At 34.2% G+C, this 27,659-nt stretch overlaps 1 pseudogene; it reads right to left on the bottom strand.

Moving 5' to 3' along the window:
* LOC110587518 lies at positions 1-27,266 on the bottom strand (annotated as a pseudogene).
* Between the last annotated feature and the right edge of the window lie 393 nt (positions 27,267-27,659).

The following is a 27,659-nucleotide window of genomic DNA, read 5'->3' as shown; positions in this document are numbered from 1 at the left end:
TCAACCCCCCACCCCCACCCCACTTCTTGCTTTGGGAGTGGACACATTATCAGCTGGTAAATGCACTGCTTTGGTCTCTTTGACATCTTTTATGGTTTAGGGTTTTCTGAGTGCCTGTGCAGGTAATTGAAGTTGCCGAGGTACTGACTTTGAAGTGGCTGCTGACATTGGGTCTCATCCCCTTGATTTTCCTTATCTTCTTCATTGCTGTCCTTCCTCGGCTATCTTAGCAATGAGGACCCCTGCAGAATCGGGTCTATAACCCCCATACATATTCTGTCTCACTGGTCTACCTTGTTCTCCTGCACCCTGGTTGTAAGCTCCCTCCATCACCTCTCCCTGTACATTAGGGTTGGAATACTATAGTCAACACTCATGGGGTCTCTGCAGGTAGAAAGGTGGCAACCATTACCTGAGGTAGGATAGGCACTGTTGGGCCTGGCCTTCAAGAGTACTCTCTGTTCCTGCATTATTTTCCCCATGATCACTATTCTGGTTATCCTAATGGCAATTGCATGGAGGACCCCTGGAATGTGGATATGGATAATGTCTATAATGGTGACAGTCTGCTACATGTTTACTGCCTTAAACTGGAACTCCAACAGGATCAGTAACATTTGCTGTCTCTGCACCCTTTTCTCCTTCAACAACATCAAACTCCAGTCTCCCCATCTCCTACACTTCTGGAGTTATTCTTTATGATAGCCTGGTGTACAAATGCATCTTCCTTGGTATATTTATTGATGAAACCATATTTGTTTTTTACATTGAGCCATTTTACTGTCCCCAAAACCTCAGTTCCAATGATCTTCTTGTCCCCACCTGCAGGCACTGCCTGTGTGTGGTCCCCTGGACTGCTGTTCACTGTGGTGCCAGGTTTGGTGTCTGCATCTGCTACGGGCTGCTGCTGGGTCTCAGCCTGGCTCTCCTGGTTGCCTTGATGGTCACTGGGGCCGCCTGTGGTAGCTACAACTTTTCCGGGGTGTGGTGGAAACTAGGCAGGTGGCAGGGATGGGGCTGCTCCAGGCTTTCTGGGGTCCCCACTCTCTATTACCACTGCCTATCAAATTGAGTGGCTTAGCTTTTAAAGTTAGGCACTTGTGGATTTAGACCGCACTTCTTCCTTATTTCTTATATGCCTAATTACTCTTCTGTAAAATGGGAATAAAATGGCTATTTTTTTATTATGAAAACAAAATGAGAAAATTAACATAAAACTCAGTAGGGTTGCCGTGAATTTGAAATGAGAGAGCAGATAATAAATATTAGTTTCCTTAAACTTCCTATGAAAACTTAAAGAAATTCAATAGAAAAGTAACTTTAAATTTTAACTTTCAATTATTAGCATCATTAGCTCCTTATTTTGACATTAAGAAAAAAAAGTGAAAGAGAAGGGGCATAAATGAAGATGTTGAAGGGCTAACATGAAATATCAAGTCAGTATTACAGATGTACATGGCAAAAAAGAAAAGACGATTAATAATTTCAATTGCTCAACTCAAATGTGTGGGTCTCCTTATCACACAACCACTACATCTTTCATGCCAGAGGAAGAGATACTCAGATTTCCAGAGCTGCTTCTAATTTCATCACAAAATGAATCCCATTATTATTTCCATTTCTGATTTAATTTAGAAATTAAGGGGGGCCTGGGTGGCTCAGTCATTAAGAGTCTGCCTTCGGCTCAGGTCATGGTCCCAGGGTCCTGGGATTGAGCCCTGCATTGGGCTCCCTGCTCTGCGGGGAAACCTGCTTCTCCCTCTCCCACTCCCCCTGCTTGTGTTCCCTCTCTCACTGTCTCTCTCTCTCTCTGTCAATTAAATATATACTTTAAAAAATCGTTAAAAAAAGAAATTAAGTAAAAAATAAAATATGATAGAATGCAGCCAAGTCTTGAGTCACGGGGAGATTCACAGTCATGGGGAGATTCTTTAATTATTTTTTAAAGATTTTATTTATTTATTTATTTGACAGAGACACAGCGAGAGAGGGAACACAAGCAGGGGGAGTGGGAGAGAGAGAAGCAGCCTTCCCGCTGAGCAGGGAGCCCGATGCGGGGCTCCATCCCAGGGCCCTGGGATCATGACCTGAGCCGAAGGCAGACGCTTAACGACTGAGCCACCCAGGCGCCTCTAACAGCATAATTTTTCTAATTAACAAAAATATGTAGAGCAAATATAAAAATCTACCAAATATAAATATAGATGCATTATAAAAATCCAAAGTAAGTCCAAAGATAGAAAGTACTATATATTTTTTTTAAGATTTTATTTATTTATTTGAGAGAGAGAGTGAGAGAGAGAGAGAGCACAAGAGGGAGGAGCGGGAGAGGGAGAAGCAGACTCCCTGCAGAGCAGGGAGCCGAAAGTACTATATTTTTAAGCAAAAATGGAATGAATTAGATAAGATGGAAAAAATAATGTCCAAAAACACTGCCTTTGAAAAAATTTATACACATTAATAAAAGTACAATGTCAGAAGGAATGGGCATTAGAAAGGCTATTAAACTATTTGTTCCCGAAAGAGGATCAACATATGCTGTTTTTATACATTATTTCTTTCAAAGCATGGAGAAAGTGATATAGTATATCATTTATATATATATAGCACCAGAGCATATAAACTTCTTCAGAATTTAAGGGGGAAAAATGCTTGATTTTCCACCTCATTTTTTTAAAGACTTTATTTACTTATTTGAGAGAGAGCACAGGTGGGGGGTAGGGGCAGCAGAGGGAGAGGGAGAGGCAGACTCCCTGCTGAGCAGGGAGCCTGATGCCAGACAGATCCCAGGGCCCTGGATCTGAGCTGAAGGCAGATATTTAACCAACTGAGCCACGAAGGCACCCTTGCCATCTTATTTTATTAGCTGAAACTAAAATCAGACAATACAGTTGCAAGAATACACTCAGAACAACTTAGTTTTAAGTTTAGATGCCATGATTTTAAACAGAGTATTAGTAAGGCATGCGACAGGTAACTGTTCATTCAGAACAAGCAGGACTCTAAAAATGAAGACCTCAAACACTATTAGAAAATGTATTACAGACTGAGGAAAAATAAGGATACCTTAATAAAAAAAATTATCTATTGCTCACAATGATTCTAACACAACTGTGCCTTTATTCTCAATTACAAAGTATTTGATAAAAATATAAAAGGAAATCAGAGCTGTTTCTGTTAGTAGCAAGATACAACTTTAATAACCATTTACTTAGCTTAAAATCTCTAGCTGATGCAGTAAAATTATAACAAACAATATATATACTTTTAAAAGGTGAATTATCAGTATCTTGCTATCATGTAGGTTTTCTTAGACTAGACTACCTAACAGAATCAACACAAAAATACTAAATCATAAAAAGATCCACATGTGGGAAAATTTCTTAAAATGCATATATAAAATGCCATAGATTTTCTATATCAGGAAATAAACTGAGAAGACCAAGAAAAAAATTTTTCCAATATAATAAATGGTAAAGTCAAACTACTTAGAAATAAACATTAAAATATACATAGCAATTAGATTAAGAAAATTTCATAAACATTAGTAGGCCCAAAATATCAACAAATATAAGTTATTAGTATATTACTGGGAAGAAAGCATTAATAACAAAAATATATCTGGTATTTTAAGCTAAGTTTAAGATTAGTAGAATTCTGATAAAAATTCTAATAATCCTGGGGGAAATAAACTATCTCTCTAAAGTTTATTTAACAAAATGCTAAAAATTAAAATTAGTGAAATTAAAGAAATGTGAAGGGGAGCAGCAGTCTTACAACTTTTGATTGAAACATTACTAAAATAACTTTGGAAACCTGTGTCCCTTCTGTAGATCAACGAATACCTAAATTATTTCATCAAACAGGATACTTTAATTTGTGAAGTACTATATATATTTCACAATAGAATTATGAAGTCACTACATTAAACACAGCTAAATGAATTTCAATTCCATAGAGATTTGAAACTCACACTTACTATTGAAAACAAAAGAATTTGAAGAATTTCTTTATGTAGTGCATTTTTTCCTCCTTAATCTTGTAGTTTTTCTTCTACTTCTCTCACAGATATGCTAATTTAACACATTCCTATGTTTGAAAGCTTTTAAAAATTATCTAATATACTAGGCAACAAAAATATGTACATTGACAGACCCATGTATATGTATGTATAACTTATATGTATATATAAATCATATGTAATATTATTTTAACATAATATTATAATATATATTATCTATAATGTATTATAGATATAATGCCTATAATTAAAAGGCCCAATATTCAAAAGCATTTTATGCATTTAGTTAGCACACTTAAAAAGTACACATTATGAAAAAAATATTAATGTAAAAATGTTAGATTTTACTTAAGATACCTCTTTAATGATGTATACCTAGATGAATATTATGTCATAGTAAAAGTGGACAAACTCTAACATCAGTTTGATTTTTTGAAGCTACAGAAATGCCTTGTTTACATAATTAAAAATAAGAGAATAGAACTTCTAACAGCAAAACACTCAATATTTGAACTTATTCCAAAGACATGACACATATCACATAGGTCATTAAACAATTTGGATGATGAATAACTAGCTTAAAGCTTGATTAGGAGGCTTCAGTTTTATTGAAAGAAAAAAAAATCATACATGTAAAATGATTTTTCATTTCTTAGAATCTCACATTCTAACTTTTTAGGAAGAGTACAATAATGCTTCACCAAGTTTTACCCAAGGTCTATTAATTTCAACCATTAATCTTTTGGTGTGCAGTGCTCCTGAACCTTAGCTACACAATGAAATCACCTAGAGAGCTTACAAAAAACACTGTAGTCTGAGTCACATCCCCAGAGATTCCGACTAATTATTCTAGCAAACAACCGAGGATTTACAATTTTTAAAAACTTCCCCAGTTATTCTAACATGAAGCCAAGGCTGAGAATTGTTACATCCCTTGTTTTTAACCAATGCACACAGAAAGGTTGAGAAAATTGGGATATTGATTAATTCAGTATATCTTTGCAAATGTCATAGTTGAACAAAATTTTTATTTTAATATATTTATAAATACTCTGATATAGATAAATGTTAAATAAAGCATATTGTCCATTCATATAGTATATTATTGTACAAAAATTCCAAGTGAGGGAGTTCTCATCTTTAAGGATTTTTTTCACCTTTTCTTAATTCTACAATTTCATTTACTTGAAATGTCCACAGTAAAGACACGTAGGTTAGAAAGAGAGATGTTTATCTCCAGTGGCTGTCCCACTTTGTTCATCTATACCTAGGGCTATGGCCTTCAAATATTTTACAGCACTTGTATTATAATATCTCTAGACGGTAACGTTTCACAGTAATTATCAACAGGGAAAATGTCTTAACAGGGAAAATGCATCACAGTGCTTCAAAGCCCTGTTTCAACAACACATAAATCACTGATATAGCTAACTGATCTGTTTTACTACTGGTTTCCAGTTTCATTTATATTTAGAAAAAAATAAGGAATGAATTGTTACAAATAATCACCAAATATTATCTTTTTATTATGGTAAGTACTACAAGAAACACAAGCAAGAACAAAAAATAAGTTGTCTCTTTCCTCAAGCTCCTTAGATTCTAATAGGTTTCTCTAAAATACAATCAAATAATAATAGTGTTAAATAAAAAGTGGTGAAGGCTTGTATTTCTACGAATTTTGTGGGCTACCAACCCAGAGCAATTATTTTCACTGATTACATTTCCAAAGGAATGGGATTGTAAATCAAAAAAAATATTAAATGGGTAAAACTCTGAACTACATAGAACTGATGAGAGACACTAAAGGATTTATGAAAGATCCAAGAAGCCCACAGACTGACAAGAATAAACAAGCAGGATAAATAAGATGAAATTTACATTGTGGTAATAATGAAGAACACTAAAAATAAGACAGATTTTACAAGCTGCCAGAACTAAAAGTTTACCTTAGAAGGGGTAACAGTTTGACAGATGACTTCTCTTCTGTCACAATGGGTGTGAGAAGACAGAAATATGACAGTGCCCATGTGCTGAGAGCAATAACTGTCAGCCTGGATCATTATAACCAGTGAAGGTGTCTTTCAAAATGAAAGTGATATAAAGACATTTTCTGACGGAAATCACTGTGGCATGCCACCCACAGATACTCTCTAAAGAAAATTCTAAATGTTGTGCTAATGGGGGGACTTGAGTAAGAGGAATAAGGGAAATCACACAGTGTGTTAAATATAAATAGGGAACACTAAATGTATATTAATTGCATAAAACTATATTTGTGGATTGTGGAATTTATATGAAAAAGGAAAGAATTAAAATGCACACATATTAGCATGCAATTGCTGATGGGGAAGAATGAAGTTAAAAATGTTTTAAAATCTTTAATTTTTCCAGGACAAGGTAAAATATATTGATTAGACTTAGAGATTGATTGATCAAGTGTGTATTTTGTAATGGCCAGGGCACATAATACAGGGTAGAGACAAAAAGTATAACTTACAAACTAGTAAAGGGATATAAACAGAAAGAATAAATAATAAATTCAAATGGAAGCTAAAATCTAAAAGAAAAAAAACATAAAATAGATGGAATGTAAAGTGAAAAACAACTCCATTTAAGCTTTAATTTTTATAACTAAAATTGATTAAATACTTCAGGAAAAAAATTGTCATCACGGATTATGAATATAATCCAAACCATGCTGTTTATAAGAGACACAACTAGATAATAAAGTACCAAATGATTCATAGTAGAAGATGAAAAGGTACTACTAAGCAAATTCAAACCAGAAAAGCTGATAGAGCTATATTGACAAGACAAATAGGATGTAAGGCAAACATAATTACTAGTTTAAAAATTTGCTCATTCTTATGACAAAAAGGTCCAATTACCATGATTACATAAATGTTCTAAGAGATCATTCACGTAACAGTTTACCCTCAAATGTAGAAAACAAAAGTCAGAAATACCAGGCATTTCACTTTAACATACTTTTCTTAGCAATTGATGGTACAGGTTGACTAAGGTTAAATAAGAGTTATAGAAGACTTAAACACATTTTAAAAATCAACCTAATATTTGGGGTGCCTGGGTGGCAAACTCAGTTGAGCCTCCAACTCTTGGGTCCACTCAGGTCATGATCTCATGGTCATGATCTCATGGTCCTAAGATGAAGCCCACATTGGGCTCCATGCTCAGCGTGGAGTGTGCTTGAGATTCTCTCTCTCCCTCTCCCTCGTGCTCTCTCTTTCAAATAAATAAATAAATCTTTTCTTTTTTTAAATCCACCTAACATTTCTATATAGAACAATGAATCCAGAAACTGCAGAATTTAATCTTTTTAAATACAAGGATATTGATAAAATTGACTGCATATAAGGACTTCAAGAATCTGTGACACCAGTCTGTGTTCTGATTATTAATACGCTAAGCTATAAATGAAAGGATTCCATGTAATTACATAATCAACATGGGTTTGAAAATTAATAAGCCTACCACAAAATAATGTCTGGGTAGAAATAGATATCATAGTAAGAATTAGAAAGCATTTATAACTAACTATGGTGATTAAAATACTGCATATCAAAACACTTGGGAGAGAACTAAAGTGATGCTGAGAAGGTTATGCAGAGCCTTAAAAGGTTATGCCTTAAAAGAAAAAAAATGATGAAAATTAATGAGGTAACTCATTAAATGAATAAAAAAAGGGAGAAATAAAATGAGACAGAGTTCAATTTAAATATAAAATAAATATAAAATGGAGAGGAGAGAATCAATAAAATTAAAGTTAGATTTTTGAAAGACTAATACAATTGACAAATCTCTGGCAAGACTGAGTGCAAAAAAAGAGTAGAGAAGAGAGGGTGTGTACCCACACACATACATGCCCCAGAAGTGAGAAAGAATTACTAATTATATAAACTGAAGACTTTAAAGAATAGTGAGAAAATTTAGGGACAACTCAGGTCAAAAATTGTACTTTGAGAACTCGTACAAGAAGAAAATAGAAAATCTTCATTGTTTCATAATTAATGAAGACTGAGTAAATAGGCAATATATTCTAAGAAGAAATTCAAACCTTGGTGGCTTCATTTAGCAAGTTTAACAAATGTTCATGGAACAAAAAATTCCATGTTTACTCATTCTATTCCAAAACATACTGAGGAAAACTCCACAGCTCACTTTAACAAGATAGCATAAACAATGCTAAACTTGGAAAAGAAGAAGCCAAGAGAAAATAATAATGCTTTAGTATAATTAAACTGCACACAGTATAAAAATAATTACATTTTAGGTCAGATAAGAATGTAAGAGTCCAAAACACTTGTTAGAAAAAAAAATCCGTAAATGTGTGAAAAGGGTAATTCATTATATGCCAGATTTTATTTTTATGATTTACTTAAAGTCTTTGGTCTCTATTTCTTCTGAATTGTCTTTTCTTTTACAGATGTGTTGATTCTTGTCGATTCTTATAAAATAGTGGCTATAAACTGTTTTTGCAAATATCTTCTCTACTCTGTCTTTTGGCCTTTCATAGTCTTAATGGGGTCCTTAAATAAAGAGAGCTCCTGAATTCTGATGCAGTCTGATAAAGTAACCTATTTTTCTCTAATGTAGAGAGATTATCCTATTTTTTTGATTATCCTATTTAATAAACTGTTAACCTACTCTAAGTATATTAACATAATTATCTAAAAGCTCCATATTTTTATTTTGTATTTAGATTATTATTTTTATCCTTTATGTTTAGATCTATAACACATCTGGAATTTTTATATTGTATGAAGTGGTGTAAGGATGATCAATCAGGATCAATGATTGTCTTTATGTGGAAAAGCACCTATTTCTGAAAAGTCCACCCTTACCTTGCTACAAAACATTTTCATCTTTATTATAAATTACGTGAATGCTGTAGTCTGTTTTCTCTGTTTATTTCCTCTCTTCTGTATTGCTCCATTTCTGTATTCCTTAAACTAAAAAACACTAGCATGATGTATGTTCATATTCAAGATTGTCTTGGCTATTTTTTGCCCATTGCATTGCCATATAAATAATGAAGCAGGGTTTTTTCCCCCTTTGCTTTACTGAAGTATAATTGATAAATAAAAATTATATATATTTAAGGTGTATAACTTGATATTTTGATATATATATTCATTGTGAAACAATCACCATAATCAAGCTCGTTATTCATCATCCCACATAGTATCCATCACTTTACATAATTACCATTTAAAAATTATTGAAATATAATTGACATATAATATTGTATTAGTTTCAGGTGTACAATATGATGACTCAATATCAGTATATACTGTGAAGTCTACTTGATATCCATCACCACACATAGTAACAATATTTTTCTTGTTAGATTTACTCTCCTGGTAACTTTGTAATGTGCAATGCAGTATCATTAACTATAGTTACCATGCTGTGCATTACATCCATAAGTGGATTTTAGGGGAGTGAAAATACTCTGTATTATACTTATAGATACATGTCATTTTACATTTGACCAAACCTATATAATGTACAACAGTAAGAATGTAGGATGAGTGGGTTATGGGAAATCTTTGTACCTTCCTCTCAATTTTGCTGTAAACCAAAACTGTTTCAAAAACATAAAGTCTTCATAAAAAAAATTAAAAGCCGTGTCCTATTACTGAAAGATGAGAGAATAATTTACCAGCAGATGTCCACACCATAGAAAGCTTAGTCATCTTCCAGGGCTAGTCACATGTCTAACATATGTTGGGTACTCATATCTGATGATCGATTATTACATCTTAGAAGAAATAAAATATCTTCCTTTATATCCAGAGAGGCTAGGAAGCATGAGACTTATTTTCTCTAATTAGAAATTGTACAAAATTTGTAAAAACTTAGACTGTACTAAATTTCAATTTGGATCCATTTTTTTTTCCCAGGGAGATGAATTTGTTAGCTTTTCCCAAGGTGACTGTAGTCCAGGATCCAACACTCCAAAAGACCTATTCAAATGCTTCAAAAATTGGTGGGATAAAAATGAGATCCATAGACAAAATTAGAAGTACTTAAATAGTTGTGTGAATTTTGAAGAAATGGCTATTGGGTATATTCATCACTAAGCAATTTGACTTTAGTTGGCAGAACTTCATGTAAAATGGCATTAAATTTTGAGTAGCATAATTATGTATTATGCATATTTATGAGTGATTAATAAAGTGAATTTAGGTGCAACAACTTAACTTAGTCCTTGGACAAATGGATTGATGGACTGCAATGCTATGATGTGAATTTATGTTTATTTTTACTACTTTCTTGGATGAAAACAATAACAATGGTCATGATAATGATGGCTATTTGTCATCAAGTCAAAAATTATGCTAAATACTTCGCATGTTTAATTAATTTTAATCTTTATAAGAATTCAGTGACTCAAGTGACCCCATTGTATACATAAAGAAGCTAAATGTCAAAGGCTTAGGTTAAAAAACTGGCGAGAGAGGAAGATTTAGTTCAGTTTCTACTCTGTGTCCAAATCCTCAACCTGCTCTTTCAGTTTATCAAGTCTTTAAGGGATAAGAGAGAGATGAGACAGTTTTTTGTTTGTTTGTTGTTTGTTTTTAAGATTTTATTTATTTATTTATTTATTTGAGACAGAGAGAATGAGAGAGACAGAGAGCACACAAGAGGGGGGAGGGTCAGAGGGAGAAGCAGGCTCCCTGCCGAGCAGAGAGCCCGATGCGGGACTCGATCCCGGGACTCCAGGATCATGACCTGAGCCGAAGGCAGTCGCTTAACCAACTGAGCCACCCAGGAGCCCGAGACAGTTTGTTAATAACTTGGATGGTAAGTAGAATCCAGAAGGAGCTGGGCAGATGGGAATAATGGATTGAATCATCTAGTATAAATTTAATGGGAAAAATAATGATCCTGTATTTATTAAATAAAACAATTGTATAATACTTTATTAAATTTGATCATATAAAATATATCAAATTGTAGATATCTGAAAATATAATTTGTATAAATAACATAATATTTCAATTCTGGACTCTGATATAATCAGGTTGCCTGAAAGGCAGTACTGTATGTATCTCATGTAAGAAGGATAAAAACACAAAACTATATTTTTTTCTATCATTCCATACCACTTATTTTTGAGTTTAGTTCTGGACATCACAATTTTAAATAGTGACATTGACAAATCAGAATGTGTTCAGGGAGAATAATCAGCATAGAAAAGAAATCAATACCATATATATGAAAATTTTTTTCATTGATTAAAGAAGATTCATGAGGAAAATTATTTTTATTATTTTTATTTCATCTTAGCTCTATTATTTGGAAGAAGGATTGCACTTCATCTACATAACCCCAGAGTTTTGGGACCAATAGAGTAAATATAAAGGATAAAAGAAATGTCAGTTTACTATAACAAAGAAATTTCTAATAGTCAAAAATTTCCAAATAACTAGGCCACTCTTGGATGTTAGGGCTTTTCTTTCCTTCCTTGATGCTTTTATTTTATTTATTTATTTTTTGATGCTTTTAGTCAGAGAAAAAATATTCTTTCTTCAGGAAATACACTTAGGGATTTGTGCACAAGAAGTCATGCAACTCGCTTTTTGCATGATATTCCATTTTTTTAAGATTTACTAATGAAACATAGTTATATGATACAGAATCCTCTAGAAACAAATATGTAACAGCACTTTAACTCTTCCACCATCCTTTTTTTTTTTTTTTTTTTTTTAAGCTGGTAAATCCAAGACCAGGTAATTGAGGGTTTTATTATCTGCTCCATCTTCTAAAGAAATCTAAATAAAGGGTATTTAAAACAGATAAAAATGAACGGCATATTACAAAAGCTGTTACACTGATTAAGATCACTCTGTGCTCCTTTAGCCTTTAATCCAGTATTTTCTTCTTGTTTTCAAGTGTTCTTTATCCTAAGGTATCCTGAACATCTGATAATTCTTACCAGCTACTGAAATTTGATCTTAGTTGCCGAATGCCTGTTGTCTTTAGATTTTCTTTATATCTTCTAGAATCTAAATAACTTGTTAGCAAATCTGATTAATTTAAGAATGCCAACAGGTTAATGAATCATAATTGATTAATATCACTTCTATACACATACTCAAGATTATTTTTTTTTAAAGATTTTATTTATTTATTTGACAGAGAGAGAGAGACAGCAAGAGAGGGAACACAAGCAGGGGGAGTGGGAGAGGGAGAAGCGGGCTTTCCGCAGAGCAGGGAGCCCAACACGGGGCTCAATCCCAGCCCTCTGGGATCATGACCTGAGCCGAAGGCAGACACTTAACAACTGAGCCACCCAGGCGCCCCACTCAAGATTCTTTAAAAGAAAATTTAATCTACTGAAAGAAAAATTACAATGGAAATTTCAAGCCAGTGTCAGGTCTTGGTTAATTGTTAGACAAAATCTTTTGTTTTTAAAATTCCATCTTGAAGTTACCTGTTTTAACCGTCTGACAAGCATGGCTATACCAGTTGATATTGCCTTCTATTAAGCAAAGGAAAGAGATGAATATTTTCAGTTCAGTAGTCAATCCTCCCTTTCCTATAATTTTATAGCCACTTCAGCAAGCAACCTCAAGCACCCAGCAGGAACCAAAGGCCAGAGTTCTTATCTGCATCTCGAGTACTGGACAGAAGAACCTGTCCTCCGTCAGCAGTTCAGAATTTATCCCCCATCTATTTAATCCCAATAGATTATATTTGTAAAAGATTATCTGACTTTTTGAATCAGACTTTTTTCCTGATTCACAATTTGCCACCCTCCCAACCTTCTGACCTTAACTTGGACAGGGCTAACAATGGGGAGACAGTTGAGAGCAGAAATGAAGCAAGGAAGGAGAGATTTAGCTCCCTTTCCTATACACTCATGAAAGGTAATGTCTGCAGATTTTCAGGAGCCCAGTCTCCGAATACTCAGCTGGAAATGTCTGCTCCTTGTCTTCTTTGAAAACCAAGGTCTGTTTTAGCACTGTGACCCTGTCATTGTAAGAACTTTAATTAGTATTGAGTGTAGCCTGGTAGAATCCTAAGTATCTTTGAGGCTACATTAGTTCTATGATTCCCATGCTCCAGTGACTATGAATTAAGGACAATAACAACTTCAAGGTTCTTCTTTCTACTTTTAACTTTTCAAGATTGCCATTAGCTAGATTAATATTTTGTTCTTAACTGTTACATCTGTCTTTCCCCCTCCAAATCATGTCTTTCAGAAGACATGTATTTTATCTTGAACTAAATAGGGACATAGTGCTTCTGTTTCCAAAAATGTTTATTATTTGTCTAACCCTGATTTAATTTACTTTTAAAAAGTGGTTCTTCATGGTCTTTATTAGTACTGCACTGTAACTCTGCTTCATTATTATGTTTGTGTCCCTTTAACAATGCTTTTATCTTAGCAAAGATCTTTTTGCAATCCAGACGATGGGACACAAAGCATTGAATAAATCTGACTTTAATATTACTGGAGAGCTCCTCTATAGTCAAACAACATTTCACCCCCATCACAATGTTTATGGGAATGATTTGCAATCCTTTATATGATATAATTCTTTAACGGTAGTCCAATAAAAAGGATATCATTATATGGTTGCACAAATGTCTTTCTCTTCAATAAAATTTTTAGTTATGTGAACAATCTATCTTTTAGAATGACTTACAAATAAAATTTCTACCTTGACTTGTACATTCAAATACAGGGAGGGAGAGCAAAATCTATTTTTCAAAAAAACATGGCCTAACCACCTAATGACTTGTTTAACCAGGCATCAATCTTCGTACCTGCCAGATCTTTTCTCTTTCCTTCAAATAAACTGGCATAATGCTGATTTGGTTCATATGTCGACACAAAATGCCCTCTATCCTAGAGAAATAATTATTAGTTTTTCCTCGGTGTGGTTTGAAGTGTACCTCTGGTCTTAGAGATGGTCCTTTTCTCCCAGAAAACAAACAAACAAACAAACAAACAAAAAGCCTTAATCTGTTCCTTGCTCCTTCTTGCCCCATTTGAAGAGTGATAAAAGGAAAGCAAAGTATTTTCAGGAAAAATGAGACATACAGAAGTGTTCTTATATGTTTCAATGAAAAAGATGAGATTCTATCTAAGGGACAATTTTAAGTAAATTTGTTATGATGTAGGTTACTCCTTGGAGCTGTGCATCACTATTTTCTGAATCCTTATCTGAGATAACTCTTGAGCTTAGCCATACATTGTATGGTCTTGAAGAGCAAAACTCTCTTTGTTCCTCAGCTCCAACATGCCATATAAATATACTTCAGCATCAATGGCCCCAACACAACAAATTTTATGCTTGCCATGTGCCTTAGTATATTTGGACTGCTGTAACAGAATACTGTAGACTGGGTGACTTATAAATAGCAGAATTTTATTTTTCACAATTCAGGAGGTTGGGAAATCCAAGATCAAACTGCTGGCAGATTTGGTGTCTAGTGAGAGCCCACTTCCTGGTTCATAGAAGATCATCTTTTTGCTGTTTCCTCACATGTTGGAAGTGGGTAAGGAAGCTCCCTATAGTCTCTTTTATAAGGGCATTAATCCATTTGTGACAGTTCCACCCTCATGACGTACTCACCTCCCAAAGGCCCCACCTCCAAATACCATCACAATGGCATTAGGATTTACATGAATTTTGGGGAGATACAAATATTTAGTCTATAGCACCATATTTCTTAATGATATACACTTGCCTATATATCTGGCCATGGAAAGAGCTTCACCAGGGCTTTCAGCATTTCTAGGTTAGATCTGACTCAAACTGTTATAAACTTTCTTTTTCTGAAACCACACATGTTTTATTTCCAACTCATTAATGTCACTGGACACTTTCAGAAGACAAAGTTGATAGCTAGTTTCTTTAGCTTTTTCAAATCAAGCATGTCAGCTAAGTTTTCAGTTGCATTGTCTGCCCTTCTAAAGATATTCTTAGTTTGGTAGAACTACTTCCAATAAGAAACAACTAAATAAAATCACGTCATATTCAATTTTCTAATCCCATGGTTTTAACAAGTATCTCTAAAATGATTGCTTTAAATGATTAGTACTTACGAACTTCCTTAGAGTTAAAACAAACAAATCAATATAAATATAACTATGTTTTTTGATGTGTGAGATGATGAATTTCATATCTTGCTTAATGAGACTCTTTCACATGCGTTTTAAGTGAAAAGTATATCAGTTGCAGGGGAAGGGGGTTTGCTTACTTGCATCAATCCTCAGATAGGCATTTATTCAGAGCTGCAAGTAAGTCAGTGCAATCTATGTGGGTAGCTACCTTACCTCCCTCCATAAAGGACACACACACACACACACACACATTAAAAGAATGGAAGTCCTGTGCTAGAGTTTATTGGTTGCAAAGGTGTACATATACATACACAATCATACATGTAATGTATTTTTGCAATGCATCAGTTATCAGTTATTTTTTTATAATTACAAAAGAAGCAACTGCAATCGGACAGGTTATAAATACTAGTGCTCCCATTTTCTAGTTGTATTCTCTTCAGTAAATCTTATTACTTCTCTGACAATTTTGTCCTTCATTTTTAAATGACAAAATTAAAAATTTCTCTCTTTACTCGCAATGTTATTATCAGGGTCAAATAATAAAGTATATTTGTCAATACTCCATAGACTGAAACTTACTATATACATATTATTAAGAATCCCATATGAAAAATTTCTCTCATTGATTCCTAATGGCATTCTGAATATAAATTGAATGGGCCTTTCTTTTTCTACTACTCTTCCTCCGCCTTCTTCTCTTTTTCCTTAGTGCTTTCATACTGTTACTTAGTAAAAAATGACATAACACGCTCCATGTTTGCAATTCAACCTTGCAAGATTTGGCTGCCTTTGAGTCAGCCATGGACTACTAATGAATATATTGATAGCTTGACATTTCCAATCTTTTCCAAAACCTGGGTGCCTAATGTTAGTTGTCCTTTTTAAAATAGGCAATAAGAGGTAAGTCCCTTATTAATTGAGGAGACATCCCAAACCTGGGTTAACCACCACCTCACAATAGGGAACTCAGGTCTTAATCTTTCACATTTGTTTCTCTGTTTGTCTCCTTTTAGAGTTCTGACCACTTGACAGGAAATGTTAGCCAGCTACTGCAATTACACATATCAAAATTACCATCCTGTGGTAACTGTCAGCTTAGTGCATTAGCTAAGGCTGCAATTACATTGTGACATTTGGCTAATTGTCATTCAAGCCCCAAAGTCAAAGATGCTGACTCTAAGTTCCAAAGCTTACCTTTTTAGAGGGAGCTAATTGGAAGGGTTCCTTTCCTTCCCAGGAACCTTCTATTTAGCATCTTTAAATAACCTACAAAAGCATTTACCAGCATTAAGATACATAATGCAGTGACTTCCACTTATTCTGATCCCTGGATCATATTACATTTATCACTTGATTTGAAGCATTAAAACCCTACCAGCCTTCTCTTCTAATCAATGGTAATTATTTCAAACAAATTTTAATGGATAATTCAATTATAAGTCCTTCAGAAACCTGCCACTTTTAAAGACAATGAAAACAAACAATAATAATAAAAAAAAAAAACACAAGAAGGAACAATGAAGTGCTGAGGCAGGACTATGAAGAACCCTTACAGCTAAATCTGAAAACTTATCATTTGCCATGGGAATTTGAATAATATAAATGCAAATGTTAACCTAATAGGTATATTCTCTTAGAACTCAGAACCACAAGTTGTTTTGTTGTATCATCAATGCAAAAAATAATTAATAGACATTGATGTATTCAAACTGAAAGCTCAGATTTAATTTTTTTTAAGTGTTATTTATTTATTTGACAGAGAGAGAGAGAGAGCACAAGTAGGCAGAGAGGCAGGCAAAGGGAGAGGGAGAAGCAGGTTTCCCGCTGAGCAGGGAGCCTGATGCGGGGCTCGATCCCAGGACCCTGGGATCATGATCTGAGCTGAAGGCAGCCCTTTAACTGACTGAGCCACCCAGGCGCCCCTCAGATTTAAATTTTGATTCACTAATATTTCAGGATTTGTTTGCAGTGACTGCATAAAGTCACAATGGGTGTGTGTGTGTGAAATATGGATATTCAAGCCTACCCATTCTCTGTTGCCAGCACCCACCTATCTTAATTTGCAGACCTTTAAAATAAGTAAGAAAGGTAATAGTTTAACAGACAAAATAACAGTAATATAGCTTCATCCACTAGAAGCCAATATAGCAGTAGGAATGTATTAGTTATCTATTGCCTTATAAGTAAATTATGACAAAACTTAGCTGCTCAAACATTTATTCTCTCATAGTTTTTCTGGGTTAGGAATTGTGGCATGGCTTTTCTGGATTGTCTGGCTCAGTGTCTCTCACAGGTACATTGGGCTGCAGTCTCATCTGAAGACTATATTGGGGAAGGATCCAATTCCAAGTTCAGATGGTGTTTGGTATGTTTCCATTCTTTCTGGACTGTCAGACTAGAGTTTCAATTTTTAGTGACTTTTGACCAGACACTGCCCTCAATTTCTTATAACAGTATCTCTCCATTGGGTAGTTCACAGTTTGCTTAATCAGAGCAAGCAAGGAAGATGATTAGGAGGGGAAGGAATATAAAGAATATATGAAAAAAAAGAGTACAAGAAAGAAGTCAGTGTTTTCTGTCTAAATTTGAAAGTGACAACCTATCAAATTTTTTACAACATTGTACTTATTAGAAGCAAATCACTATGACCATCTCACACTCAAGGATGTGGATCATTTGTGTTATTTTAGAAGGCTGCTTATCATAAGAAAAAATAGAGTTTTGTTTCTTTATTCTCCAAGATAATGTGGAAGGTTTTTCGTGCTTGAGTGGAGGTCCCATACCACCAAGTATACTTCCGACTGCCTTTTACAAGAAGCCAAAAGGAGATATATGGATGGTAGATACACAGAAAGACAGACAGACAGATAGATACAGGTATAAATACAGATACAGTCACAGATACAGAGACTGATGTATATATACTATAAGACTGTCAAGCCTTACATTGGGTAAAGAAGCAAAATTATATGTGGCTGTTTTAAGTTGACTGACACATTAATCTTATAAACAAATGTACTCCATATTATAAGTAGAGACAATAGACAATACCTTTTATATATCTTTATAAATTTGTAATATAATTTTTGAAAACCTATTTCAAATTCTTTATTCATTTGAATACTTCCTCTGGTAAGCATACATATAGCAAACTCAGCAGTTCTAGCTCTTGCATTATTTCATGAGAAATATTTTCTAATAATAAATTGATGAAATATTCCATTAAAGACATACTGAACATGATATATTTAGCATATCAGGTCTCTGAAAGCCCCTTCCAATATTTAATCACCTGTGAAAACATCCATTCCACAGTTCCTTACGAGGACAGAAAGGTGTGATTTTTTATTGTTAGCTAGCATAGCATATCTGGATTTGAGTTCAGGAATCTCATTTATTAGCAAGTAAGAACTGTAATAGTACACTTTTAGGACTCTTCATCCCATATTTTGTGTTTGATTCCCACTTGTAGCAAGGATAATGAAATAAAACCTAGAGAGAATAAATAAATCTATATGTTCGAGTTCTTCAACTAATTAGTTATAGACCTTGGGCTAAAATCCATTTATTTGACTCCAAGTTTAGTACTTGACCTAAAACTGCATATTTATACCAATATTTTACAAACAATAGAGTACAAGTAAAAGACTACAAGGTACAGGGCATTTCATACTTTTTCTTATTACCCTTTCCTTCATTAAGAGTATGAATGAGCAAGATTTAGATGGGTGGGTTTTAAAGAAACTAGAAAAACAATACATTTTAGGAACTCTCAACCATTATAGGAAAGCATTCATTTAAAAGATATCTGATAACTACAAGTATATTTAACTCAGTAAAATAAGTCCCCAAATGACAGGGCCAAAGAACCTTTGAAATGAATAAACTGAATAATAAAATAAATGAATTTATTTTTTCTGAAAATCAAAATATTGCCTTTCTAAAACACATACTATAATACATTTTAGAGTCACTGTTTGCTATAGCCTGCCCCGTAAGTGCTGGATATTGAACACTGATACTTTGCATATGATTGCTTCTGAAATAAGTGTGAATTGTTGCCATTATGCATACTACGGACATGGATTCTCCATTGATCCTTCACTGTAGATTGCTGATCTTACACACACTTCTACTCCTTAAAGTCAGGCTAGGAAATTATGTATTTGCTTATCATTTTATTTTTACATTGCATTTATTCTCTAGGGAATTCTCCTAATATTCAGATTCTCCCTCGTAATACATAAATAAACAAATGAGGGAAGGGACCTTTTTCTTTTCTTTTCTTCTTCTTCTTTTTCTTTTTTTTTTTTTTTTGTTTTTTGAGGGAAGGGATCTTTATAGTGAGCCCACTATGTGACAAGAATAATGCTATATATTAAAATGTTTTCTTATTAAGCATCATATCAGTCTTGTGAGATGTCATTAACCCCATTTTACTTATAAAGAAAATTAGGATTAAAGAATAAACAACTTGCCAAAGCCCATGGAAATAGCACCAATTAATTCACAGTGTTAGAATTAATTCCTTTCACTTCCAAAACCAATGCTCTTTCCATTGGTCTGCATGTTACCAACAGACACTGATGGAGGAAAAAAAAAATAGGGAGGAAGGAAAGTCATTTCATATGGAAGAATAGTTAGATTACCATTTGAAGCCATGGGAATACAACTGATAACAAGCAGTACTTAGATAATGATGACTTTAAAAAAAAATTATTTATTTGCTAGAGAGAGAGAGCACAAGCAGGGGGAGCTACAGGCAGAGGGAGAAGCAGGCTCTCCACTGAGCAAGAAGCCTGACGTAGGACTTGATCCCAGGACCCCGGGATCATGACTTGAGCTGAAGGCAGATGCTTAACCGACTGAGCCACCCAGATGTCCCAATGATGACTTTCAAGTACAAAAGTTCAAAGCTACTTTTTGTTGTTTTTATTATTACTTGGAGTAACAAGCTATAGCAATCTCATAACAGGAATATTTTTAAAGTCTTGCAATGGGCACGGAGTGAGACATGATCACTTTTAAAGTCATCTACAACTTAGAAACTCCATGAAACCCTAATATTGTATAGTTCTGAGTTATTAGGAAATCAGAAGCAACTACCTCAGTGCAGTATATAATTAGTGAAATAAAATACAGAAAGGAACAAATGCTGCATTTCCTACATTGGAGATCCATATTGATCGTATTAAACTACATTTTAAACCAAATAGTAGAAATTAGAAATTAATAACAGTTTTTCCCCCATAATGCTTTGAAAAGTGTGGCATCTTTATGTGCTTTTACTTAGGTAACCAGACTATTGATAAAATATTCTTACAAATCATTTATTCTCTCCCTTACTTAATATTAAAAAAGCCAGTTGATATGGTTTGAGTTGAGCTATGAAGAGGTCCACATGGTAAAGACCTGTGAGAAGCTCCAATGTGGAACTGAGAATCTCAATTTAACAGCTCATAAGGAATTGAATTCTACCAATAACCACATGGGTGAGCTTAGAATGGATTGCATTCAGTTGGCCCTTTAGATGAAACCACAGAGCCAGTTGACAACTTGGTTGGAGTCTTGTCAGAGACCTGATTCAGATGACTGCAAGTTATGTCTGTCTGAAATTACTGACCCACAGAAACTGTGAGATAAAATTGTTTATCCTGAGGTATTTTGTCATGTAACAATTGGTAACTAATGCAAACTGGAATGTTTAGTTATTTAAATCAGAATAGTTTTAGTGATCATGAAAACTGTAAGACTAATGATTTTTTCATTATCTAGTGAAAAAATAAGCCAGGAAAAAAACTAAAAGTTTGAGCAAAAATGCTCTGATAATGCATCACAATTGCCCTGTATTACTAGTGCAGTATTTAAATTTTATGATTGGAGCACAATACAATTTTAACATGTTAAATACAATTTTGGAGATAGATCTGATGATCTTTTTTTTTTGGCTTTTATTTTTTATTCATTGGGGAATCTGATTTTCATAGGTACACAGCTTTTTCTATAAAGGTTGTTTTAAAACACATTTTCCATACCCCCATATATTATGCTTGTAACAAGTTCAATAGAATTGTATCTATATTGTAAATCATTAAATGCTTTCCACACAAAAATATTTTATCAAGTTTTATTTTATTTTAAGAAGTTTGCTGCTATTCTGGCATATGGTTAATTTTTACTGGGAAAAATTTGGAAGTGTTTTTAATACTTTGACAAAGTTTGGAAGGAATGGCTATTATAAATCTTTAATGTGAAGCCCTTTGGATTTTACATTACATATGCAGAAAACGGGCAGGGATGAGAATCACAAAAATTGTGCATTGTATGTTTCTGAAAGCATATAGAATATTAACTCAGAATCTTAGATTTTAAAGAGACAGAAATTATTTATTTCCAGTGTATCAAATAGATTGTATGTTGCATGTCAAATTTAATCCATTTTGTTCACTCCCTGCAGCACTGTGATAATAAGGATTCCTATCCCATCCACATTCATAAGAAAAACAAAAGTATAATAATCAATTAATTGTATCTGTAATTGGTAGAGCAGAAGGATAGGGATGTTTGTACCATTTATATGCCACTGCTGTTTCGGCTTCCTTCAGAGTTTTGTCATGATGGAGTAACATTATATTTGCAAGAAGGCCATTTCAATATATCCTGAAAAGTTTTCACACTGAACTAAAGTCTACTTTCTTGATTTTCTAATCCTAGTTTTGCTCATTTTGGTAAAATATAGCTCATTTCTATTATTTTATCTTTTCACTGATCCCACCCCAAATATTTTTGAAAGTAAAATTTTTTAAGCTCTTACCAAGTCTTATTCTAGGGACGCCTGGGTGGCTCAGTCTGTTAAGTGTTTGCCTTCAGCTCAGGTCATGACCCCAGGGTCCTTCATTGAGTCCAGCTTTGGGCTTCCTGCTCAGGGGGGAGCTTGCTTCTCCCTCTGCCTGCCGCTCCCCCTGCTTGTGCTCTCTCTATCAAATGAATAAATAAAATCTTAAAAGAGAAAATGAAGTTTTATTCTGATTGTCTACAATTTCTATAAATTTCCTCTACAAAAGAACACATTGTTGTGGAACCCTTGATCTGGGAGATCATGTATTGATCATACTTTCTATATAGCAGTGTTTCTCAAGTTAGGTACTGAATCAGGCTCCTTGAGAAAGTTGTCCTAGTGATTTTGCTCTTCACCTCTAATTAATAAAAATGAGTTTCTTGTACCATTCATTACATATCAACAGGTTTCCTGATCCCATATATCTACCCATTGTCTTATCAATCATGGTTGACAATTATGGGAAATGTATCTTTTGGACCAGGTGGGTGTAATTAGAACAATTCATAGGCATTAACCTTGGTCAAGGGGCGCCTGGGTGGCTCAGTTGGTTAGGCGACTGCCTTCAGCTCGGGTCATGATCCTGGAGTCCCGGGATCGAGTCCCACATCGGGCTCCCTGCTCAGCGGGGAGCCTGCTTCTCCCTCTGACCCTCGCCCCGCTCATGTACTCTCTCTCTCTCTCTCATTCCCGCTCTCTCAAATAAATAAATAAGTAAATCTTAAAAAAAAAAAAAAACAACCTTGGTCAAACATTCAACTCACCCAGTGCTTGAGCCTTGGTCTTATTCTCTGCAAGGAATAAAATATAGCTTTGCGTCCTATATACTCATCAGGTGAATTAAACCCATTTTTTATATAACAGATAAGATATTGTCTCTTTGCTTATGTGTAATAAATAATATATACTAGCTATATATATATATATATACGTAACACTCCTGAATCTTTTTATTGTTTCTTGGGCTAAAATTCTTACTTCCTCAAAGACTGTAAGCTTCCCAATTCATTAGTTAATGGCATGCCTTTATTGTATTGTTAGCAAAACTTTACAGATGGCTCTGTACTTTTATCTGTATCCATGGATATTATAGAAAATGAAATCCAGCTCTGATTTAGGAAATCCTAAAAATGTAATAACGTTGAGAATTATTACAATTTCATGGTTTTGCACCCTAACTAGTGTTTAACTCTTGGTGTCTTGCTAGTATTTTCCATGTGAATATATAATGCCCAATAGTATTTGATTTACAGCAAAAACATATATTTAGCTCTTATTTATTTAATATATATTATATATTAATATATATTATTATAATATTAAAATTAATATATATTATATTAAATATAATATATTTATATATTTTTTATAAATATATAATATATAATATAATATAAATAATTATATTAATATATAATAACATACTGATATATATAAATATATATATATATTTAGAGTTTTCCTTAATTTTCTGTGATGGCCCAATGACTTCTATCTGAATAAATGATACAAAGTATGAATTTATTAACTACAGTTTAGTATTTAGTGCCTGTCATTTGTGGAAACTCAAAATCAGTTGGCTTGTCAAACATGCACTCATTTGAATTTTGCTTTCCTTATATCATGATAAAACAGATGCTGATACTGATAAAAACAATTTAATTACCATTTGTTAAGGGCATTGTAGCAAACATGTTGCATAGTTTATCACCTTGTTTTATTTCAACATCACTGTAAGAAAGGTTGTTTTTGCCCTTTCAAAGATAAGTAAACTAATGTTTATAAGATCACACAACTAAAAAAATATTGGAACTGACCCATTAGCTCTATTAATTATAGTGCAATGTTCCCACATGTTCAGAGAGCACATTTAAAATTTGAGAAGTAGTTCAGTCTTTGTTTTCACCTTTTCATCAAAACTGTTTTTTTTTCCTTATTCAGTTTTTTTTTTTCCTTTTCACTCAAGTTCTTGGTCTTGTATGGTTGAGTAAAAATCTTAATGACTGAGATTTATCACACATTATGTACAAGGAAATATAAGATGAGAGAGAGAAATAAAGAGAAGAAAGAACAAATTTAGAAGATATTTATTCATGCAGCCCTATCAACAGACATGAGAATGCAATTTGTATTTTTACACTATAGCACTCATTACTTTTATGATAACAGTTTCTATAAATTTACTTTCAAGGCATAGTGGAATCTGTTTTATTCACCTTTAAATGATTTTCAACTTTTTAAGGGGAAAGTGCTCTAGTTTGAGCGCTCTGGGATGTGGGGAAATATTCTGTGTTCCTAAGTCAGTGTTTTATGTGTGTGTGTGTGTGTGTGTGTGTTTATGATTTCATAGACTTGGGTTACGACACTTTTAAGGGTTTTATTTTTCTATAGTGAAGAAAACCATTGTTATATGTCTAGTATGTTTAGTGAACTTAAGATTATTTTAGATCTCTGGGTATGCTTTTACTACAGAAATAAGGCCACATTTTATAGGTTTGGGATGTGATCAAGGCCTCTAATACACATCTTAAAGCAGAGGATTGTGCTTATAGTTAGAACTTGAACTGTGATGTTTATGTGATGCTTCCTGCAAACAAGTGACTTTTGGATAATCAGTCCTTTTTCCTGTAGCCAACAGGAAATTGGCTCAACAACTAAATAGCCACAGCTTCAGAACCTTACTTCTCTCTCTTCTGCCTTGCACTATTATCTAAATATCTCACAGATAATCTCTTCATGCTTGCCCTTTAATAAGTTTCTGATTTTCCCTGAAATAAACAGGATATTCAGTCGCTCCTCAATTGAATGTGTTGGTTGGATTTTGCACTACCCATTCAGTGACATATATGTCAGAAAATGAGTTTTCTCAATAAATTGAGAGAGGATGACATGATTTGCCAAAGTAAATGGAGAGGAATTGGATTAGCTAAGTCTTTGTTGTCAGTTGACAGAATGAGAGCAAGAAATGAACCTAGGAAAACATCACTAGAATGAGATTTCCAGGAGAAAGAGTGTTAGGAGTAAAAATACACATCTTAGACCTCCCCCAGTCTGATCAATATGTAGAAAATGTAGAAAGGATAGGATAACTCTCATAAAAAAGAAGAGTGTTAAAGTGGAGATTGGGAGTATAGTTAAAGCTACCATATTTTAAATCTGTACTTTTTACCTGGCACTTTGCTAAACCCTTTGTATATAGTTTTTATTTACTTCAACAACCCAAAATATACATTAGTATTTCTATTTTATAGATAGGGAATCTGAAATGTGGAGAGGCTAAGAAATCTATTTAAAAATTCACACAGCTGGGGGTGCCTGAGTGGCTCAGATGGTTAAGTGTCTGCCTTCGGCTCGGGTCCTGATCCTGATCCTGGGGTCCTGGGATCGAGCCCCACATCGGGCTCCTGGCTCAGCGGGGAGCCTGCTTCTCTCTCTCCCTCTGTCTCACCCCCTGCTCATGCTCTCTCTCTCTGTGTCTGTGTCTCAAATGAATAAATAAAATCTTAAAAAAAAAATTCACACAGCTAGTAAGTGGCAAATTGAGGACTCAAATTCAAAACTTTTTTTTTTTTTCTTAAACTCTAAAATGTCTTGTTCTAAACTCTCCATGATGAAAATAAGAGGAGTAGGGGAGGCAAAATTTTACCTTTACTTCTTAGGGAGTTTTGGTGGGCCTGAGAATTAAACTGACATAAGACAGATTAACAGGAGAAAAGCATACAAATGGATAAGTTTTACGTGAGATGGGAGCCCCCATGAGGGAAAAAAAGACCCAAAGAAGTGCGGAAACCTAAATGCTTTTATGCTAGGTTGAACAAAGAGAGGTAAGTGTGGAAAAGTGACTAAACTATGTGAGGAAGCTAAAGGAAGATAAGAATTATTTTACCAAGGTCTACTTGTATGGAATTTCCTCAGCTGTGACTCTTATTAAAGAATATTCCTTTTTTTCCTGGTACAGGGGAGTTTTTATTTCCTGTTTTCCAGAAGAAAAGGGAGGGTTCAAATGCCCTTCTTGCATCTGCTATATTTCAAGTGCCTTTAGTTCAAAATAATCCTTGTGTCTAAGTGGCATATTGGGGGGGGGGGACATTTTCTGCCACCCTTCAGAGCAAGTGCAGAGGGAGGTACTTCACATGTGACCTATAAATATTCAGAAACAACATCATCAACAGTTGTCAGATACCTGTGACTGACAACAGTCGTGACTAAGGAATTTGTCTTAAATAACCCCACTTAGCTTTTTTGCAGTATTAATCAGCATTCTCCTATTTGGCTGTGGAACTTACTAACTGATGCCCAAAGTTTGATAAACACATGCAGCTGGTACATTACTCTCTGAGAAACTTATGAATATTTGCTCCCACAAGCTGAATATTAGGCTGGTCAAGATTGATTTTGTTGCTTCCAAGTCTACTAAGTCCAGGTATATCAGTTATTATGTTTACATAATTTAATTAAATATTGCATCAATCCAATTATGATTGTCAAAAAAGAGTTGTTTCCTGAAAAATTAGTTGAATGCTTTCAAATATAAGCCAGACAATTCACTAAAAATTTGCTAATTGAGTACTAGAGAGCTAAAAAAAGCTGGGATGTTATGCAAAAAATATCAAAAGCATTTTGCACTAAGATGACTTTGTAATCAGCTTTTGTTTCCCTCTTCATTTTAAAGAACTTGATACTGAAATGCTATAGAATTCGTTTTTGGTTGTGATTTATGCAAGAGAGATTATGGGGATTGCCAGTTAGTAGACATGTACTCAAACCAAAAACCTGGACCCTGCATCCAACAATAGGCCAATGAATATGCATCATGCAAGTGTGTATGTGTGTGTGTGGAAAATAATATATTTTACTTTTTCATAAAAGTACTACCAAAAATATATTGTTTTCTTATCTTAAAAATACAACACTGGAAAGCAAAATTCTGGTTGTTGTAATTCATTACATGTTTTATTAACAATGGTGAAAGGAATACATCAATAGTAGAATGGATTTATTTTTGAAATACAAATTTGTTCATTTTAAGAGTTTGACTTTGCCCTTTTGTAACTTGAAGGTGAGATTTTTGCTGATTTTCTTCTTAGAGTTGGTCAGAATTTCCTCTTTGGCTTTGTGATGTTCATTTTGCACTGTAAATACTGAGATGCAATCTTCTCCCCTAGCTTTTTGATTGCTATCCTATTATCTGATCCCTGTCTCAGACCTGCTTTAAAAGTTCCCTTCCAGTTAAATTTACCTTTCACAGGATCATCCTGATCTTCCTTTTCTCCAACTTCAGAATGTCCTGGGCACTTCATCTTTTCTTCTTCTTCTTCTTTTTTTTTTTTTATCTTAGAATATGTTTCAACTTCTGAATGCCTTTTGCTTTTTCCTACACCTGTTTTTGTCTCATGGCCATTAGTGTCTTTCTTTTTTTTTTTTTTTTAAAGGTTTTATTTATTTATTCATGAGAGACAGAGAGAGAGAGGCAGAGGGAGAAGCAGGCTCCCAAGGAGCAGAGAGCCCGATGCGGGACTCGATCCCAGGACCCTGGGATCATGACCTGAGCCGAAGGCAGACGCTTAACCATCTGAGCCACCCAGGCGCCCTCATTAGTGTCTTTCTCAGGACTCCTATCTCCATCCATTTTTCTCTCCACATTTGCCCTGGCTTCTCTTGCTTTTCTTTCTGAGCCAGTAGCCTTAGAGTTT

The sequence above is a fragment of the Neomonachus schauinslandi genome, chromosome 10 (assembly GCF_002201575.2).
Source record: "Neomonachus schauinslandi chromosome 10, ASM220157v2, whole genome shotgun sequence".
Classification (NCBI taxonomy): domain Eukaryota; kingdom Metazoa; phylum Chordata; class Mammalia; order Carnivora; family Phocidae; genus Neomonachus; species Neomonachus schauinslandi.
Note: the sequence above shows the minus strand (reverse complement) of the source record. Positions and strands in the feature narration are given on the sequence as shown.